At 38.7% G+C, this 10,702-nt stretch overlaps 1 protein-coding gene across 2 annotated transcripts in view; it reads right to left on the bottom strand.

Annotated features, from left to right (window-relative positions):
- The window catches only part of WDR20 (WD repeat domain 20), a 58,751-nt gene that overhangs the window by 33,807 nt on the left and 14,242 nt on the right, over positions 1 to 10,702 (bottom strand). The gene's annotated exons all lie outside the window — the stretch shown is intronic.

Genomic DNA, 10,702 nt, shown 5'->3' on the forward strand with positions numbered 1-10,702 from the left:
CCACCACTGCTAGAAGACAAGCTGGCATTTTAGTGTGTTCCCTCCTGGAAATCTGCTCTCTTTCACTTCCTACTACCTCCTCACCCATCCTAGTATACTAGAAGTGATGTGGAGCAGAACATTTTCCATGTGAAAGAATGTTTTCTTAAAAATGACTTAGTAGCATCATAATGAATAAATGCAATTTCACTGGGCATGTTCAAAGTTGTAAGCTGTCCCCACCCCCTTAACTATAGGTCCTTTCTCATTTTCCATCTAGTCATGGAGGGGAGTGGGATTGTGGCTTCTTATTTCGTCCCTTCTCACCAAACATGCAGAAGCCCTGCCCAAACAACCTCTGCTCTCTGAGCAAAAAGTGAGAACAGGCTATAGGGGTGTGTGTTTTTTTTAAAAAAATTTATTTATAAAATTTTCAAATATAACAATAAAAGAAAAACATTCCGTTTGAATTATACATCCCATTCTAACCTTTCCACTTTCAGACTTCCTTCAGTCTATCTGGGAATTTTCATGTTTTCACACTTATTCACATTTCTTGCATCTGTATTGTTTTGTTTTGTTTTTTTAACCAAATTAATCTTAGCAATTATTATAAAACAATATTTCTTTCCATTATCATCACAGAGCTTCTTGAAAACCTACAAACGTTAATTGACCTTCACATATATATTTAATATACTCTGTAAATTTATTCCAGTCCTCGGTAAATCTCTGGTCTCGCCGGTTCCGAATTCTCCCCGTTAGCTTGTCTAATTCTGCGTATTCCATCAACTTCATTCTCCATTCTTCTTTTGTCGGGATTTCTTCCTGTTTCCATTTTTGTGCCACCAAAATTTTTGCCGCTGTTACTGCATATAAAAACAACTTCTCATCCTTCTTTTTTATGTCATTTCTTAGTATTCCTAACAGAAAAGTTTCTGGTTTTTTAACAAAGGTATATTTCAACATTTTTTTCAATTCATTATAAATCATTTCCCAGAAACCTTTCATTTTTTTACATTCCCACAACATTTCCAACATTTATTACTCACTTTATACATCTTTCCAAGTTTTACTGGTGTAACATACCATCTATATAACATTTTCATAACATTTTCTTTTATTGTAATACATGCAGTAAATTTCATTCCTTCTTTCCACAATCTTATCCAATCATCAAATTGAATATTATAACCAAAGTCTTTGGCCCACTAAATCATTGCAACTTTAACCTCTTCATCCTTAGTATGCCACTCAAGTAGTAATTTATACATTTTTGATAAAATTTTAACATCATTATTCACAATTTCTTTTTGAAATCTAGATTTTTCATCTTGAAAACCTCTTTCCAGCATCTCTTTTTTAAACATCGCATTCAGTTGGAAGTAGTGTAACCAATCAAACACATATTCTTTAACTTCATCATATGGCTTCAATTTCCATTTATTTCCTTCTTTTATAATTAAATTCTCATATGTAATCCAACTCCCCGTCATATTGATCTTCTGAACACTCATTACCTCCAATGGCGACAGCCAGAATGGAGTTTTAAACTCTAATAAATTTTTGTACCTATTCCATATTTCAATCAGGGGACCTTGGAAAATGTGATTTTCAAAACCTTTATGCACTCTTTTTCCCTCATACCATAAATATGCGTGCCAACCAAATCCATTATCATATCCTTCTAAATCCAAAAGTTCTGAATTTTCCAACTTTATCCATTCTTTCACCCAGCAAAGACATGCAGCCTCGAAATATAACTTTAAGTCTGGCAGGGCAAAGCCTCCTCTATCTTTTGCATCTGTTAAAATCTTAAATTTTATTCTAGGCTTCTTGCCCTGCCAGACATATCTTGATAATGCTCTTTGCCATTCTTTAAATATCGTAACACCTTTAATTATTGGTATTGATTGAAATAAAAACAACATTTTTGGTAGCACATTCATTTTTACCGTTGCAATTCTTCCCCAAAATGACAACTTCATTCTTCCCCACACTTCCAGGTCCTTCCTAATCTTGTTCCAGACTGGTACATAATTATTTTGAAAAAGATCAATACACTTGGGAGTTAATATAATCCCAAGATATTTAACTTTCTTAACCACTTCCATATCTGTTTGTTGCTGAATTCTTTCTATTATCTCTTGGTCCATATTTTTAACCATTATTTTCGTTTTACTCTTATTTAATTTAAATCCGGCAACTTGTCCGAATTGCTCTATCTCTTCTAACACTTCCTTAACACTTTTAATAGGGTCTTCTATTGTTATAACCAAATCATCAGCGAAGGCTTTTACCTTATATTCCTTACAACCAACTGTCACACCTTTTATCAAACCATTACTTCTTAACGCTCTCAACAAGACTTCCAGGACCGATATGAATAACAATGGTGATAAGGGACACCCTTGTCTTGTACCCTTGGTTATAGCAATATCATCTGTCAGTACATTATTAATTAATTTTGCTCTTTGTTCAGAATATATTGCCTTTACACCATTCACAGATGAATAACCCATCTCCATAAATTCCAGATTCTTTAACATAAATTCCCAAGAAATATTATCAAATGCCTTTTCCGCATCAACAAATATCAACATCGCTTGCTTATCTTTCTTATTAGTCAGCTATTCTATTATATTTATTATGTTTCTTATATTGTCTTTCATCTGCCTCCCTGGCAGGAATCCTGTTTGGATCAATTCCTTTAATGTCTTTTTCATTCTATTTGCCAAGATGTTAGCAAATATTTTATAGTCATTGTTCAATAGCGAAATTGGCCTATAGTTTTTAACTTGAGTTAAATCTGAGTCCTGCTTGGGAATTAATGTTATATATGCTTCCTTCCATGTCTCTGGTATTTGTCCTTCTTTCAGAATGTTGTTCATAACTTCTACCAACGGTACAAGTAAGATGTCTTTCATTTCTTTATAATATCTTGCACCAAATCCATCCGGTCCCGGAGTCTTCCCACTTTTTAATTCTTTTATAGCCGTTTTAACTTCTTCTATTCCAATTGGTTCATTCAATTTATTTTTATCACTGGAATTTTTTGCACCCCTTTCTTCTTTAAATAGTCTTCTATCATCTTTATCTTAGATTTCTCTTTTCTTTTATATAGATCTCTATAAAAGTCCACAAATCCTTTCCTTATTCCTTTCGGGTTCTCAATGTCTTGGTCTTCTACTTTAATTTTTTTAATTATATTTTGTTCTTTCCTTTTTTTAAGTTGCCACGCCAGCCATTTTCCGGATTTATTTGCAAATTCAAAATTCTTTTGTTTCATTCTTTTTATATTCCACTCTACTTCTTTATTGATTATCATAGCAAATTGTGTCTGAAGTAATTTTATACTTTGCTTAACTTTTTCATCCTTAGGTCTGTTAATCAATTTTTTTTCATTCTCCATTATTTGTCTTAAGATTTCTTTTTTCCCTTTTTCTCTCAATCTGTTTTTTATTGCATTTTGCTGAATAAAGAAACCTCTCATGACCGCTTTACTAGCGTCCCAGATCATATTAATTTTTGTTTCCTTATTTATATTATTCACAAAATAGTCAGTTAAACATTTCTGTGCTCTTTCCACAATCTTCTGGTCATCAAAGAGATTCTCATTTATTCTCCACCTGAACGATTTTTCTTCATACCCTTTCAGAATACCTTGGATGGCGTTGTGGTAGGATAAAACCTTGGGTTGGATCTCAATTTTTGTAAATCTTGAAATTAATTCATTAGATATCCAAATTTGATCAATTCTTGACATTGATTGATTTACTTCTCAATGAAAGGTAAATTGTTTCTCTAGTGGGTGTCTCAATCTCCAGATGTCTATCAAGTTACAATTCTCAACCATATCAAAAAAAGTTTTTGGTAGTTTCCCTTTTGTTTTACCTTTATTTCTTAGTCTGTCCATTTCCATAGACACCACTCCATTGAAGTCACCCATTATTATAACTTTTTGATCCATATATTCAAATAATTTCTCTTCTAAGTCCTTAAAAAATTCTGCTTTGCTTCCATTTGGTGCATATATTCCAACTATTATCAATTTTTCACCCTGCCAATTGATTTGAACTGCAATAATTCGACCCTCTTCATCCTTGAACAATTGTTGTGCTTCTAATTTATTTTTAACATATAAGACCACCCCTCTTTTCTTACTTTTGTCTGATGAAATAAACTCGTTTCCTAATTTTTTGTTAACCAAAATTTTCCTGTGTACTTTTTTCACATGAGTCTCTTGTAAACAGATTATGTCCAAATTCTTTTGCTTTAGATATTGTTGCACTTTATTCCTTTTTTTTATAGCGTTCATTCCATTAACATTCCAAGTCCATAATTTCAATGCCATGATGTCAATCAATTAAATATTCTTTTTATTAACTTTTTATTTCTCCTCTTCCTCTTGCTCTTCTTCTGTTTCTTCTATTTCTTCTTCCTTTTTTCCTCTCCTTTCTTTTCTTTTATCTTTCCTGCTTCTTTGCTCTTCTTCCTCCTGGTCCGTGGCTTCTCCTTCACCACCTTCTGCTCCTGCAGCTTCTAATTCTGTTCCTTCTCTGGTCAGCCCCTTATATCTTCTAAGAAATTTGTCGACTTCATCCGGTTTTGTCAGTCTGTGCCTCTTCCCTTTATAGGTAAATGCGACGCCTTCTGGAAACTCCCATCTAAATTCTATATCATTCTTTCTCAAAACTTGTACCATCTCTTTGTATTGATCTCGTTTTTTCAGAAGTCTTAATGGCACATCTTTAAAAATGATTATGAAACTCCCATCTATAATTAAACGTTTTTCTCTATTTTTTTGCAAAATTAAATTTCTGAATTCTCTATCCTTGAAGACAATTAAACAGTCTCCTGGGAATTTCTTCACTCTGGTTGTCTTTGTTTTAATCCTAAAGGCATTTTGAATCGTTTTTTCCACATCCTCTAATTTCATATCTAGCCATTGAGCAATCTCTGTCGTCAGCTTTTCTTTGATTTTCTCGCCTTGAACCTCTGGCACAGACCTGAACCTCAAATTTGTTTCTCTTTGTCGAAGTTCATTCATCGAAACCGCGTCCCACAACTCCTCTTGCGTCTTATTCACCTCAGATACTTCCGCTCTTATTTTTCTTTTAAATCATCCAAAAGCTTCACGCCTCTTGTATGGCCAAATCCACTTTTACGGTTTCGAATTCAAATCATAAATAAAAGGGAGCCACCTATTAAAATCTTTAATCTTGCAGGGTCCAAAATGTAAATCCACCAGAAAAGAGGGTGAGGGAAAAATAAACCAATACGCAAAAAGTAAATTAATCCAGTTAGCCACAAACAGGAGCGTTCAATTCAATCCAAACCTCTCCGCTAGTTGTTGCCATACACAGACATAACAAAGTAGCAAGAGGAGAGAGAAAGTATCTCTCTAAAAATGGCGACAAGATGGCATTAGAGCATAACGAATTTATATCTCCAAGGATTAATTTCTAATTTTCTTTTTTAAGCCAAAACAGTTATTTTTAGTTATTCTCTTTGTTTTAAACCCCTTAACTTCTGTTGCGCAGATTTTTTAAAAGTAAAAGTAATCCGTCTCACTAACTCCGACACTTCAACACTTTCTCCCAGCGAGACCAAGCGACCTCCCAAAGTGCTGTTTAAAGAAAGCTCTTCATCCAGTTTTCGACCCCTTAAATATCTTCCTTCCCGAAATTTTATGAAGAGCTTTTTTAAAAAAAAGTAAGTCCAAAGTATATCATAAAAACTCCCCGTTTGTCGAGACTTACAGTTTTTCCTGTTCCGCGAATTCTTCTTGTGTCAAAATATAAATTCCCAGTAAGGCTGACCTCCTTTTTTCCACCTTACTGCCTCGAATTAGTTCCAATTAGATCCCTCAATTTGTATTTTATGTTCCAATTTGATTTCTTAGTTTTTGAGAACAGATCGCTTTGTGCGCAAGCCTGGAGCTTCGCTTTAGAGAGCTAGAAATGGCTTCCCGCTGCCAATGTCTCAACCCCGCCACACTCGTCGCCCCCAAAAAGAGGGTTACTTGGAGGCCGGGGGAGTGTTTAACTGGCAAAGCCAGGACCCTTGCCTCTCAGATTCCCTTCTGAGAGTATTTGGGGGGCTGCGGCGCTCTTGCAGACCCCCTTTAGGCTCTCTAAAGCTGGATACGCTTGCAGCCAAGCGATCCCGCTTGCTTTCACTTCGCGATCCGCCGGAAGTCCTGCAGGCTATAGGGGTGTTGGATCTGTGCTGATGGCTGGTCAGGGCTCCTAATCACACATGCAGCTGTATGCACTAGAGCCTGTTTCTTAATTCTACAGAAGTCAGGTAACCAGCCATCTGCAACCAACCATGCCCTGGGCACTCCGGACTCTCATACCACCAACAAAAATAAGGTACCTATTTATGGGACTCTGACACAAAACTTTGTTCATATACCATTACAATGCAAAATAATGAAATTTCACCAACCCCCATTCCTTCCTTCCCTCTCTTTCCACGTCTCTCCCCACCCCTACAACTCCACATTACTTATAACAGTAATGTCTTGCCCAATACAGAACTCTTTTGAGTTTTATAATTTTAGCAATAACAACAGGGAAGGTGTCCAATTATGCTCACCGTGGCAAGGATGTAACTTCACTGTAGTGAGCAGCCTGCCTTTATCCCAACTTTGAAGCTGTAGAAAGTGGCAGATATCTTTCTATGGAGATCCCTACCACCTGGGCCACTAGGCAGAAAGTTAAGGGACATCTGACAGCTATGTTGCCAGACAACCTTGGTCATTCTGGAACAGACTGCCTTTCATCGCCCCCAATGTTTTTTGTGCTTGAGTTCAGGAAATGTAGAGAAGGGGTTACCGTCTTTTTCTGTGTATAAGATGAGGTTGTTATATTATAAAGAACTGTTACAATTTTGGGGTCATCTTATACACGGATAGTGCAGAGGGGGGAACGTGCGATTGGTGGCAGCTGCGAGCAGGAGATTTTAAGCAGTGATTTGGCTGTGGTTTTGGGGCTGCAGCAATGTGTGCTAGCGACTGGCTGCTGCTGTGGGAAGTGGCCGTGTGTTTGGCTGTTGCTGGTGGCTAGTGGGCAGATGATCGATGGCTTCAGTGAGTTGTGCAACTCTGGGCAATCCCCCCTAAAAAAGCTCAACAACTCTGGACAATCTCCCCCCATTTCTTTAATTTTGGATGCCCCAAAATAGGGGTTGTCTTATACACGGGTGCGTGTTATACACGGGAAAATACAGTATCTATCCAGTTTTTTGCATGGCCAGCAAGGAAAGCCAAAAATTGTAGACACCTGTTTCAGTGCTGTCAGGGAACTGCCATCAGTGTCCGAGGGAGAGAGCAAGCTCCAAAGGGATCCCGGAGAGCGTCCCAGGAGTGGGAGAGGCAGCCCGTCTTCTGGGGAAGAGAATCAACGTAGCTCCAGTGGAAAAGGGGGGCAGATGGGGGAATCGGCGAGGCGGTCCCATGACTCCTTGCCGGGGACCAGCGGGGAGAGTAGGGGTCCTCCGCTGCCTACGCCCTCCTTGCGCAGAAGGCTTCCGCGCAGAGAAAGTAGGAGGAGACTTGGCGTCAAAGAGCTTCTTTGCTGGAAGAAGTTTAAGAAACGCCCACTGACGGATTCTGCCAGCGATTGAGACAGTCACGGGCAAGTGGCTGCCCGGACAGGAAAGGTTCACTCAGGCAACCCAGCCAGAGGTTGGGACAAGCTTACGCACGAGCAACCCTTAGAACCATTACAAGTGCCTTCAATTCTTAGTGTGCTTAAATTTTCCTCCTTATCAGACCTTCTCATTAAAATCCCTTCAGCTGCTGGAAAAATGCTGGTGCTATATAGCATGTACAGTTATCAGAGTACACGGTACTTCTTAAATTGTTTACTATTAGTCAAAATAAACATGCTGAATAAGATCCTAATTTAGAGTATGGAACCATTTTTCTGAAAACTCCACAACATGGCCCAGTAGGTAAAAGGGCAGTGGGGTGATTATTTGAGGTAGGCGATGATGAGCCAGAACTCCAAACAGCTGAAGAAAGAAGAAGCTACTCACATCTTTTCCTCCTTTGGATCAGTGTTTAAAATTGCAGTACCTCTCAACTTCCTTATTCTCACCTGCTATGCAAAGCCTTCTTGCCTATCTGGTTAGGGCACCTCCTAACACAGCACTTCCAAACACAGCACTATCCAGGAAAGCATGCCAGATTATCCCCTCCCTGACATTGGTGTGAGGCCTTAATCTCCAACAGCCCATCTTGGAGAAATAAAATGAGGCAAAAGAGAGGGGAGGAAAAGGAGCACTCCTATTCAAATAATATCCTTTTGTTCCAATCAATAGGTTATAGATAGCTATGTGTGAGCTCCTCATTCTCTGTACACCCATGCAATAACAGGCTGGTAGAAGAAACATTAATTCAGAAATATTGTTCATCTTCTTTATAATCTTGGCTACATCCATCCCTATGACACCCCTAAATTAGATCACTCTCTCTGCTTAATCAAATGTACTCTTTGAACTCTAAATCATGCTAATTTTACAGAAACAGTGATGATCAAGAAAGATGTGGTATAATATAACTGATAGCTTAAAGAAAAACTATGAAGACAAGAGTAATCTAAGCTCATTAATCAATAATCATTTTGTTGAGCAAATTTGAGGGTTAAGAGGGTGGTGCAAAGATAATAATAATAATAATAGTTTTTTAAAAAAAAAAAACCACCACTGGCAATGGGAACAATTTAGATGCATACATGCCAGTTAGGCGGAGGATTTCTACCTATTCAGGCAAGAAAGTAATTAACAGTTCCTAGAAAATCATTTTATGCTAATGTTCTTGACTTAGAAAGAATAGGCAATAACAATTTAAACTTCTACTGAACTTAAGTCAAAAGTCTTTGGGAGGCTCCTCGACAAGTTCTGAAAAACCGTGTTACTTCCCCCCCCCCCAAATGTTAAGACTCTAGTCCCAACACAATCAGGAAAAAGTGTTACAACAGTAACACATAGCGCTACAGCGATTCTAGAAATAGAAAAATTAGGTTTCACATGTGTTCATGACACACTGCCTCCAAATTTAGTACTTTCCTGTTCTGGTTAAAAACTAGTTAACCATCTACTTTGATTTGTGTAGCTTCTCAACTCCATCACCAGAGTGAGAAACTTATTTAGTGCCACACACACAGATGCCTCCAGGAACTGCAATCCCAGACAGACTTCTATTTATACTTGAAAATATAATTACAGTGTCTCCTGTGCCATGCCTCCCAATCCCTGTTCTCAGTCACTTTTATAAATCCTATAAAAAGGATGTAGCAAAGGCCTTATTTTCCTACTCCCTCTCTTTCTAGTTGTAGCAACTTGTTTCCTGCATCTATTAAGTCTTCAAATATTCAGCACTCCATTTTAATTACTGCTCATTTGGACAGATCCTCCCTCCATAACAGCTGCCCACCTTTTCCTGTACTGGTTCCTATTCGCAGCTTGAAGTCATTTGGATTAATCATTCTCTGCTCTCCTCAGAATGAGATATTGGGGCAGAACATTGGTATTCTGCAAGACATGAGATATTTGTGGGCTGCTTACCGGTAAATGTTTTATTGCTAAGGAGAAAATCTAGAACCAACTATTTTGTCCTTTAATTAAGGATTTTTTGGAAGCAGTAATAGCAAAGCCTCTTCCAAGAGATTACCAGCACATCGGTCCAATTAAGATTTTACCAACTCAAGGCAGCTCACACTACAATCCCAGGCTTCAAGGATACCATCTTAACTGGCTTACGTTCCCAATGCTGATGTATCTTGGGCACATACCACACCATCACTGGCGATCATTTTAGCTGATAGTCCCAGAGACAGCAACATATCCTCACTGTTGGCAGAACTATTGATAGAGTGGCCAAGATGGGCAGCAGGTGGTGAGGATCAAGCTTAGCCCAATTTCTTTGCTGGCAAAATAACTGAAAATGAGTTGCCAAAATAAACTATTCCTCTCCCTGCCACCACCTACACTGCTGTGGCAGACTATAGACTCTAACTGCACCCAATTGCAGTGCAGTATCACTAGTATACAAACTGCCCAGCACTAAGGAAGCCCTTTACTTACATGACAGAGCACACATCACTTGGGTCTCACATAGTTTCCACAATGGGAACTTTGGTGAGAAGATCTATGGTGAAAGGGCAGACTGCACAAAGAGAGGGCACCCTACATGAACAGCCTAGCCTCAGCACAAATACAGGAAGACCTCATTGCCACCATTGGCCTTCTCAGAACTCTAACTCTGCCTCGGGATTCAAAACAGAGATTATACTCCGCTGCTTCAGAAGGGTTCACAAGGAGGAAAGGTGCCATGCCTCAAAGTATAACTGCTACACACGTCCCCCACATTTCGCTCCTCATGCTTCAATACTCTCAATTATGTAGATGCTCGAGTCCATGAGCAGCATGTGCTCTGTTCCAGCCACTGCAACTGCTGGTCAAAGGTGCAGAGGCCCACCTGCCTTATAGGATCAATGCCTGGGCACAGCTACTTTGAGCACAGATCTTTGTTCTCGTCCATTTATTTATCCGTACCCAGTCTTTCCTAGACTCTATGCACGTAAGAGTCCCACTTCCCAAGGAAGGGGTAACTATTGTTTCAGACAGTACCCTTCCTCCACACAACCCCAAGGGCACCAGAAGGGCATTGAGATGGGAGAACCATCACTTGCTCATGAACATTTTGACTCAA

The sequence above is a fragment of the Podarcis pityusensis genome (genome assembly GCF_964106645.2).
Source record: "Podarcis pityusensis genome assembly, chromosome: 1".
Taxonomy (NCBI): Eukaryota; Metazoa; Chordata; class Lepidosauria; order Squamata; family Lacertidae; genus Podarcis; species Podarcis pityusensis.